Genomic DNA, 10,715 nt, shown 5'->3' on the forward strand with positions numbered 1-10,715 from the left:
TGTGCTCCTTTCCGAGAGGTCCTCAGGTGCATTTGCATCCCGGTGCGTGGTCCAAGAGTGATGCGTTTGGGAAACACGATGCTTGGGCATGTGTGTTGCTTGAGTTCCCCAGAGGGGGGAAAAAAAAAAAGCTTCTTAATCAAGTTTACACCCAGTTCAGCCCCTTTCACGTATGGGTGCTCACCCATGCACCAACATGCTTGCGTCAAGCAGGATCCAGCCGGCGTGTTCCCCCTTCTCCCTTGCAACCTCGGCCTCTGGGGAAGGAGGGTACGTCAGAGCATCCCCCCCCACCCTGTAACGGAGGCTCGGAGCTCATTTAAAAGCAGAGAACAAGCAGATTTAATTAAACATAACCTTCCCTGTAGCAAGAAAATAAACCACCTTCTCTTTATAGAACAATTAGTATTTACAGCCCCCCCTTTTGCTGTGCTTCCCCCCCCCCCCCGCTTAATACCTCTCCTTTATTATCCCTGGCTGGGAACAGGCACCGTTTGATTTCCATGAATTAGCATGAGGAATTTGGCGGGGGGGGGGGGGGGAGAAAAAAAAGAAGCCAAAAAAAAAGCTGAAAAAGTGATATTTTCAAGCAATGAACTTGCAACAGAGAAAGAAACGATGACGGTCCCCGGCTGGAGGAGGGAGATGGCAGGAGGAGGTGGGAAATGATGTGGGTTTGTTTTTTTTAAAGTTCACCCGGTCCCTGGTGTTTCTCGGGAGATAAAAGCTTTTGCCGGCCTGGGCAAGGAGCCAAAATCCGTGTTTATCTGAACACAAATATAAAATATGATCTGCACGACAGCCGTTAATTCCTTGGGTTGTTTTTTGTTGGGTTGTTTTTTTTTCCATGGGGAGGATCTGCTGCTCTCCAGCTTTTCTACATGGGGCGGAATGTCAGCTCGAAGCTCCCGGGTGTTTTGGTGCGAGGAAAACCCCTCCAGTACCGCCGAGGTCGAGCTTTGAGGATGGGATGGGTGACAAAACCTGCGGGTTTGGAGGCTCGTTTTGCTTCCAGACTGGTTTGTGCTGGGGGATTTAAGCGAAGCCCCGTCATACGAGCATCACCCAAGCGGAGAGGAGGATGCTGAGCGCCGGGAGACCGCAGTGATCCTATCTAAGATGTGCACGTGGGTGATGCAAGTTCAATAAGTCAGATTTATCTGCGTTGGGTATATATTGAATAAAAATGACTTAATGTCAAAGTCTGGACAGGAGGGGAAGGCTGAATGCCAAACTCGCTCTGTCCTGACCTTAAAAAAAAAAAAAAAATCTATTTAATGTCGTTGCAAAGGTGACCTGCTTTGCTGGAAGATGTCATGGATTGACAGAGGATCATCAAGATCTGGGACTTTTGCTTTTTATTCTTGGTTTCCAAAATGGCTGTGCTGTAATTACAGAGGAAGGACGTGCGGTACTCATCCCCATGGCTTCATCAAGCCCCTCGGTCCCCAATTTCTGAGCCTCAGGCTGGAGCTGGTGCATCAGCAGCTGATGCTCCTCTGGAAGGATGTCGTTGCATTGCGTTCACGTGATGTCCCCACGCAAAGCGTTTGCAATTGCAAAAAATATTTGCAGTTGCTGGTTTTATGGGTCCTTCCAGCTGCTTTGCGATCCAGCGATGGAGAACTGTGCAAGGCAGAGCTGGATGGTGCATGCTTTTCTGGGTAGTCTTCCTCCTGATGAAGGTTTCTAAGGGTTAAGAGCTGGTAGAGGTCTTGGAGTTGAGGAGATGTTGGGATGATGCTTGAGCCTGTCCGTTGCCACCAGCTGTCTGTAGATAACGGATCTTTGCATATCTAAAGGCTTCATGGTGATGGACCGTCGTGCACCTCTAGATCCCGTATCTAAATCCCCTATAACACTTCTGAGATGTTTCGCTGGTTGTTATTTGGATGTCCTGATGAAAAGCTGCTTGCAAGAAGAGCAGCTCGGCGGGTTTTCCATCCCCGGTGCGAAATCGGTCCCTCGACCCGTCTCATTTCCAAAACCCAAATGGTTTTTGGGCAGAGGTGGATGCGGAGCAGCTTTGGGAGGGGGATTGCACCAAATAAGCCATTTCCTTCTTTCCTGTGTCTTAAAACCATTGTGTTATTTGTTCACTTTAATATAAAACCCCCCACTTTATGGGTAGCAAGTGCTATCTGCAGTGTATCTGTTTACTGTCTTATCCCGAGCTGTCAATCAACCGTCCCGATTATGTAGGTGTGATTGACGGGTGCGTGGAGGTGACATCACATCTGCTCACAATATTTGGGTGGGGATAATGAATAGCTTGCAGTGATTTATGATGACGCCGATCGAGGCGCGTAGTCGCGTTGAAAACCCCCGGGCTGTTGCTCAGCCCCCCGTCTCAGCGGCATCCGTAAGACAGAATTAAATCTGCAAGATTACGGGCGGTTCAAAAGTTACCAGTTTATGCATTTGAGTCTGTTTTGAGGATGGGGGATGTGTAAAACAGCTGAAACACGTAACCGGATTTGAGAAGTTATTATCGGGACACCAGGACTCAATCTACTCTCGCCAAAGAGGAAGAAATTCCCAGAAAGTCAATTTAACTGACACGTCTGAATGAGTTTTTAGTTAAAATCACATGTAAATGCCATTTTCTTCTTTCAAATGATCTCGGTGAAAGACGGCTAAACTGACATCGGGTTTTTGCTGCCCGGTTAGGCCCTTGCCTGTAGACATTTAGAGACAGCAGTTACCGAAGTTGGCTTCCCCCATAGCTCATCCCGCGATGGAGAGACGTCCGTCGGGGACAAGGGTAGGAATATTTCACGGGGGGGGGGGGGGGTTGCTGCTCTTTCTCCCCCTCTGAGGCATTTAGGGGGGCACTGGAGCATTTTTTCCAGCTTTCCTTTGATTTTCCAGGCTGAATTCTTCTCCTTCCCCAGGAAATTTTAATTTGGGCTGCCAATTTGGGGGCGTTTATAGAGATTTATTTTTTTTCCCCATTTTTTTTTATCTGGGTTTCAGTTTGCTTTTCCCTCTGGAAATCAAGTCCTCTGTGGCAACGGCAGAAAGAAAATGAGATTTTAGAGACACCCACCCCAATTCTTCCCATGGTCCCCTGGGTGCACACACCACCCAGACACGGAGAAGAGCATCCCATGGGGAGAAGAAGAAGGAGAAAATCATCTTCAGCCAAGAGATGGGGGGCGGGGGGAAAGGGTGGGGAGCTGAAAGCTGGAAAATGCTCCTTTTTTTGGCACACCACCACACTCAGCATCCCTAAAACTACCCCATTTCCCCTCGATTTGTAGAATGTTGGCTCGCTCCTGAACTTGGCCTTCCTGTTTTTATTTTAGTCCCTATCTATTTTTATATATATATATATAAAAAATATATATAAAAAACTAAATATATATATTTTTATATATATGTACACACACATCTTTCTACATGTGCCTGTAATTTCTCCAACCCTCTCTTTTTTTTTTTTTTTTTTTTTAAGCGAGTTGATTTTTTCGCTTGATAATCCTTTGAATGTCGCCTCTCTTCCCCACACAAATCCCCGCAGCTGTTAGGACTTCAAATCCTTCATCCATCAAGAGAGGCAAGGAAAAAGGCGGGGGACTAGGGGGGGAGAATGAAAGAGCCGCCCGGCACGCACAAAAGCACCAGAGCCTGGAAAAAGGCGCCGGCGATGCGGTTGATGCATAAACCGGGGAAAATTTCTGGCGCTCGTCGTATCATTAATCTGTCTAAATTGGCTTTGATCTCTTCTGCTTTAATTAACTTATAATTATAATGTGATTATATTAATTTTTTTGCGTAGGGGGTGAAGCTGTTTTGCAGCGGGGATGGGCTGAGCGTCTTCACCGTCCCCATGGGGATGGGCGACCCTTTCCAAGGCACCTCCGTGCACGAGTCCCTTTGGACTCAGTATGTCTGGGGGATTTAACTTAAGATTCATTTTTGTTGAGCATCCTTTGAGGATTCGAGCTCCAAAATACCTTCAAAAAGGTCATTTAGCAAGAAAACATGGTGATTTGAGGTTTGGGGTCCCCCATCTCAGCACCAGCAGCGATCTCCCCGGTGTCTCCCGTGCCCGCGAGCAATTCAATTTGGGATTTTTGGCCAGTTCGTTGCAAAAACCTGGGTTTTGCAGCGATGAAGCGATTCGTGAATTGGCCAAATGGCTAAAATAAGGGGAGGAAAAGAGATTGGGGTGAGGCTCGTGGGGCTGCCCCGAACCCCCTGCCCCGTGCTCCTGGGGACCTGGACCACAAACAGCCCTTGACAGGAGCAACCGTCACGAGGATGAGAACCATCTCGTGCTCATCACTAGTCCGGTGCAGTTTTTAAACCTCCTTTTTGGGTCTATTTGCCTTTTTCCAGGTCTCTCCATCTTCAGATTGCTTTATAAGCCTGAGGGTGGATATTTGGCTTTTCCAAGCGGGACACCTCTGCCGCGCAAATTGGTTTCCTTTAGGAAGAATTAATGGGGATTGTGAGGTTGGAGGTGCAAATAAAAAAAAAAAAACCCCAAACCATCATTTTTGCAGGTGCTGATGAAGTGCGTTTGCCCTGGGAAGGGGGGAGAGGCAGGATGTATCAGATGATATCTCTTTGGGTGAGATATATTCCCTCCCAATTGATGTTGTGCCGCTGCTTTGCACCAGCACCTGGGGTTTGGTGCTGCGGGGAACATGGAAAATACGGTAAAACTGGGATTTGCACGTTGTTTTTTGTCTGCGGTGATGCAGTGCTGCTTTATCCTGAGTTCGTCCTTGTCCTGCTGAACAGACGAGTAGTAGAGCAGGGATGGAGGGGCGCAGAACCGTATGCCTCCCTATAAAATATGGGGGCATTTAGCAGCCCCTGCTAAATCCAGAGCCCAGATTAAGGTTGGGTTTGTGTCTTGCTCATCTTCTCTGACAGCCGTGCCCATCTCTCCAGCCCTCACCGAGCCCTCAAAGCCCCGAGAGCTGCTCCCCACCTGCTTTCGGCTCCTATTTTTTTTTTTTTTTTTTGTCGACGCGTGAGCGGTTTCTGCATCCAAATTGCAAATTAACGCGGGCGGTCGAATGAGCCGGTATCGATCCACTTTGTGCATCTGAAATTTTGCGTGTTGGTCCGTGGAGGCAGATACAGGCAGGGAAATTAGGGGGTTTAGTCTGTAATATCTTCAGCTATGAGGTTTGGGCGTGCTGGTGGATGCTCTGCAGGGGTTGCGCAAGGAAAGCAAAACCGCATCCCTCCCAAAACCTCTTTGGCATGACCAAGGGCTAAAGGCAGGACTATTTCCTTGGAAACGTTTGGAGCCAAGAGCTGGCGATGATGGTTATTTACGGGACATACCTCTGGCTGGAGGCTCCTGGGTCACCTGCATCCATTGCATCGTGTAATCCCCGTCCTTGTGTCATAGAAAAATAAATTCTAACTCATGGGTTGCCCCAGGTCTTCCCCTTCTTGCGATCAGCGCCTGGACCTGCTGGTTGTGCCCGAAGCTGGTGGCAACAGCAAGAGGATGCGGTTTGGAGGGGGTAGGAGAAAAAAAGTGAGATTTAAGTGATTTCAAACTATTTTCATTGATGAAAGCATCTTGCCCTCAAATCCACAGGCTCTTCGCCTCACCAGAGACCGGACTGACTCGAGTCGTTGGCTTGTCTGACTGGGATGGGACGTCATGTGTCTGTCTACTCCGCAGCCCCTGTGCAAGAAGAGAGGTGGAAACAGCTCCAGCTTTCCTGCCTGGCTCAAAAATTCAATTAAAATGAAACGCCTATTGATTTTGCAATCAACATTTCAGGAGGACTCTTCTGCTTGCTCGCCCTGAGATAATCAGCCCCGTAGGAAAGCTGGTGCTGCGTAGCCAGGAGGACTCAGTAAAGAGCAGTTGCGTTGTCTCCGTTGCGTGCACGCGGTTGTTCAAGATGAGGAGCATGGCCAAGACATGCACCTTGGCCTCTCCTGGGGATATTTGATGGTAATATTGCCCTTGGACCACGGAAAATTTAGCTGTTCCCCTCTCATAAAGGACCGTGTGGTATGGTGGAGTCCTATCCCCAAGCCCCAGGTCATGGAGGAGCCCAGCTGGTCAAAGCTTGAAGAGTTTGGGGTTGTCCCCAAGTGTTTGGAGGACACCAATGTCAGCACCGGGGTGGCTGTGGGACCCGGTTGAGCTACTCCAGCTGTGAATACTGGCAGCGTGAGACTCTCCATCAGGAGAAATGCTGCTGTCACAGCAGCACAGCGCCCATTTCCAAGGCTGTGACATCTCACCAGAAGATGCTCATGGACAAGGTTGCGATGAAGATCTCATTCACACCTGACAGGCTGGGAAATGGGCACCTGCTAGCGGGAGAAATGCCGTATCTCACACCAAAATTGTATTTATTGGTGGTGGACAGCACTGGGGCCGTTGTTGGGTGGCAAGAGTGAGACCAAAAATCCAGGGGCAGTTGGACCTTCTCCTGCTTCGTGCAGGGGCTGCAAGAAGGTCCCATTTCTAAAAAACATCACTTGAGTGTCTTACTATATTAGAATTACAGCTTTCAAAACCGAGGAGCTGGTTCCTAAAGATGCATTTGGGTCCCCAGGCAATTCATGTCAAATCCAACCTTGGAGACAGACTTCCATGAAGGTGGCAGAGAGCTGGTACATCTAACAGGAGACATCTCGATTGAGTTATAATCTATTTTTAAAAAAATCCCCCTACGTTGCAAAAATGCTGCTGGTTTTGCCAGGACCCTGTTTGGGGAAGAAAAGTCTGGAGAGAGCAGAAATGCTTTGTTTCATCTTTTTTTTTTTTTTTTTCAAAACCGAAACACTTTATTTATTTAATTCCCCCCACTTTGAAGCGTTTGGATTTCAATTTGGTTTTGAAATACATAAGCTGACGTTTCAGAAAAGCCTAAACCAATGCTTTCGGAGGAGTTCTTCTCCGGAGAGATGGGGGAAATCTGGATTATTTTTTTTTCTTTGATTTTTATTTCTTTGAGGACATCAGTGAAATCCAATTTTCACGTTTGCAGGGCGCGAGTTTCTGAACTTGGTGGCTATCTGCTCGGGATAGGTGTTGCTCATCGAGTAAAAAACCTGGATTTCTTTGTGCTGCCTGCTGCACGCAGGAGATTACAGGTACCCCAAGGAATTTATAGCAATACAGGTCACCGTGCAAGGGGAAGGTGGAAAAATCCTCCCTAAAGAAAAGATAACCAGCTCTTGAGCTTTTTTTCCTCTGTGCCCAGCCGTAATATTTTTTTTTTTTCATGAGATAAATTCAAATTTTTTTTTTTGGTTCATATTTTGCCTTTTCTCGAGGAGCAGCTCCAGCAAGAACAACTTTAACCCATTGCATCACTATCCAAAATTAAATAAAAGCAAATTTCTGTTCCTCTTTTTGGGAATAATGCCCAGTTTGATTTATTATGGAGTTGGGATTTATTGATATTTCTTGATGGACTGTGATCCTCCAAAGTCAGGCGACAGATATAGAGGGTCCGTTCCCCCAACAGGTGTAAATTGGTGCTGCTCCTTGGCAATCAATGGGACCAGAGTGGATTTACACCAGGTACCACTCTCGCCCGTAGCAGACTAAAATTGATTGATTTTGTAATATTTTACCTAGGTTTTTTGTGCCCTGCTCCATAGCAGCATGTGCCGGGATAGGGAGGGGAAATGGGTGTTTTCTTGCATTGCCCAAAACTACCGGTTCTTGCGCAATTTGGCCAAGGCGGGTGGATGTCGAATTAAGCTGTGCTCCTCCTAAGGGTACCGGGGAGCAGAGGGACCACTGGATCCCAGTAAAAATCAGGTTACTGGGGTGGCTGAGCCTGAATTATGCTATTTGGGATGAAGGGGCTCTGCAATGCCCCTTTGGTGCCCTCAGTGGGAAGTACAACAACAACAACAACAACAAAAAAATCCCTATTCCACAGTCAGGAGAGATGGAACCTCCCAAACACAGCAACGACTTTCATGAAAAAAAATAATTTTAAAAGGCCAAAAAAAAGGAAAAAAAAGGCTGAGCTCTTGCAACCTCAGCGTAAATCCTGGGGTGAGCTGTTACGGGGTCTCGCAGCTCGGCGCCAAATTAAGAAGCAGATCAATGCTATTTATTTTTATTATTATTATTTCTTTTCCCCCAGGCAGAATTTGTAAGGTTTTATGGCAAAATTGATGCAAATCTCCATGAATAAAGCAATGGCATGGTTTAGAGAAATAAGGAGGGGGGAAACACCAAAGCCATCCAAGGGCACGTCGTGCTTGGAGGAAGAGGTTTTGGGGACCAGCCTGGGGAGTAAGTATGATGCTCAGCCCCAAAATCACATCCCTACCTCCGCTCATCCCTGGGGAACTGAGACCGAACCCAACAGACGGGATTTTTTTTTTTTTTTTTTTTAGGTGAAACAGCTCCTGCAGCTTTCAGCCCTAATTTCCAGCTTTTTAACCCCAAAATACTTAGCGTGCTGGCTCCCTGGGATGGAGCCGTGGGATGCTGGGCTCCTTTGCAAGGGCGGTAGGAAAGTGTTGCATGCTCTTGCCTGGAAATGGCCAAAATAACCTGAATATTCATAAATCTGGCTACAGTTTGCAAGTGGGCTTGGGGGGCTGCCATGCATCAGAGGAGGCTGCCGCAAGCTTGCAGAAAGCCTTATTTTTAGGAAATCCACCCTGAATCCATGCGGAAAAATTAGTTGCATGAGGGTTAGCTCCTGGGAAATAGCGACACGTTGCATTTTTCCTGTTAAAAACACCCCAAAGCACCAAAATATCCCAAGGAGGGATGGGCACGTTGGGATTTTGGGTCAGATCAAGATCGAGGATGGAGCCCGTTGCGATGCCTGGCGCTTGCTTGGTGAACTCTGCTGCAACTTGTTAAAAATAAAACTTAAAAAAAAAAAAAATAGGATTTTTAGTCTGCAAAGACACTTGCAGGCTTCAGCTCATGTCCGGGAGATAGCGATCGGGAGCGAAATACGGTGTCCCCGCTGAAACGCGGCAGATAAAGCAACGGGTGCCGATGGAAATGCGGGAAAATAGGATGGAGATGGGATGGAGGGGGGATGCTCCTGTCCTGCTGCCTCCTCCCTCACCCCGGCTCCTGCTCAGCCCGCGTCTCCTCCTTATCCATCACGATTAAGTCTCGAAATTGGCCAAAGACAGGGGAAAAGGTGCCAATTAGAAGCTTTATTTCGGCTATCCGTCTTCCTTTCAGGCCCTCGGCTTGCCGGAGAGGGACCGGCGGTAAATGAAAAAAGACTTAAACGTCCCCAAATGACTTCCAAAATGTTTAAATAAGACTTCCATTAGTCTTCCCCCCTTTTTTTTGACCTGGCGTTTCAGCAGGCTGGAAATGAGATGATTTACAGCTCTATGGCTCCCTAATGGGTTCGGCATCGTCCCCGGCAGCTGCGGGAGGGGAGGAAGAGGAGGAGCGTGGGGATCAATGAAGGCTGAAGGTTGAGGGACGAGGGTTTCAAATTTGAGGAAAAAAGAAAAAAAATCCATTTAAGGATTTTTTTTAAAAAAAAAAATTTCTGAGCACCTGTGTTTAAAATTTGGGGTCTTTTTCCTTGGAAAAATAAAAAAACTCTCCAAAGGCGGGGGGAGAAGGGAAACAAAATGATTGAAGCCACAGCGAAATGCATTGATTGAACCCATCATTTTTAAAGCTTTCAGTATTCAGACTTTCTGGAGATTTTATATATATAAATATAAAATATTCCCCCCTGATTTGGGGCAGAAACATTTATCAATATCCTGCAGAGAAACCGCTCCCCTGGTCCTGTCCTCCTGGGGCAGAGCTGGGCTTTAGGAAGCAGAAACCAGAGGTGTTTTGGGACGGGTTTATCCCAAAATTTGGATTAAACACAACATGTACGTCACCCAATTAGTTTCTCTCTATCACCTATATGGGTTTTTTTTCCTATTTCTTTTTTATTATCCCGTTAAAGACAAGGTTGAATCTCTATTAACAGGATTTACCAGGCCTGGCTATGTTTGAACCCTCTCCTTGCCTTAACGCTTTGCCTTTAAAATGTGAATTTTTACCCTGAATTGCCACCCAGTAGCAGCTTTTGTTGCTCTTCCCTCACCACAAATAATACGCAAAAGCAGATATTGGAGGAAAATTGGGAAAATCGCTGCATGGTGGATGACTGTAACCACCTCCGAGGTCTCGGTGACGGGGGAACATTGGGAATTTGCAGAAAGACAGGATTTTTTTTAAAGGCTGAAGGATTTTTTCGCCTCTACCAACCCCTTTTGCCCGTTGCGCTTGTGGAGCGTTGAAAGGAGAGCAAATCCTCTGGTGACAATTCCCGAGCCGGGATCATCAGTAACAGGAACGAAAGTAGCCGGAATAAATCTTGTTGGGAAATTAAAGCAGCTTAGGAAGAGACAGGAAGGGTCGGGGGGGAGAAAAAGGCCATTTGCAGAGTTTAACCTTAAATGAATGAATCCCAAAGAAATGCAAAGAGGGGGGGCTGAGATAAATGCAATTTTTCTGTCCAAAATGAAGGCACGTGCTGCAGAGCAATATTTGAGTGTGTCCCTGTGGACTTGGTTCAGCTCAACTCCGATTTATGCAAAATTTAACTTTGAAGCTTTCCTTAGCATCCTCCTCTCGTCTCTCCTTACCCTCCCCAAGGCCAGATCCATCTCCTTTCTCTCCAAATCCATCTCTTTTCTCTCCAAATCCATCCTTTTTTCTCCCCAAGTTCTCACATTCTCTCTTGTGGCCTCTCCACCAACTTGCATGCCAA

This window comes from Grus americana, chromosome 21 (genome assembly GCF_028858705.1).
Source record: "Grus americana isolate bGruAme1 chromosome 21, bGruAme1.mat, whole genome shotgun sequence".
Classification (NCBI taxonomy): domain Eukaryota; kingdom Metazoa; phylum Chordata; class Aves; order Gruiformes; family Gruidae; genus Grus; species Grus americana.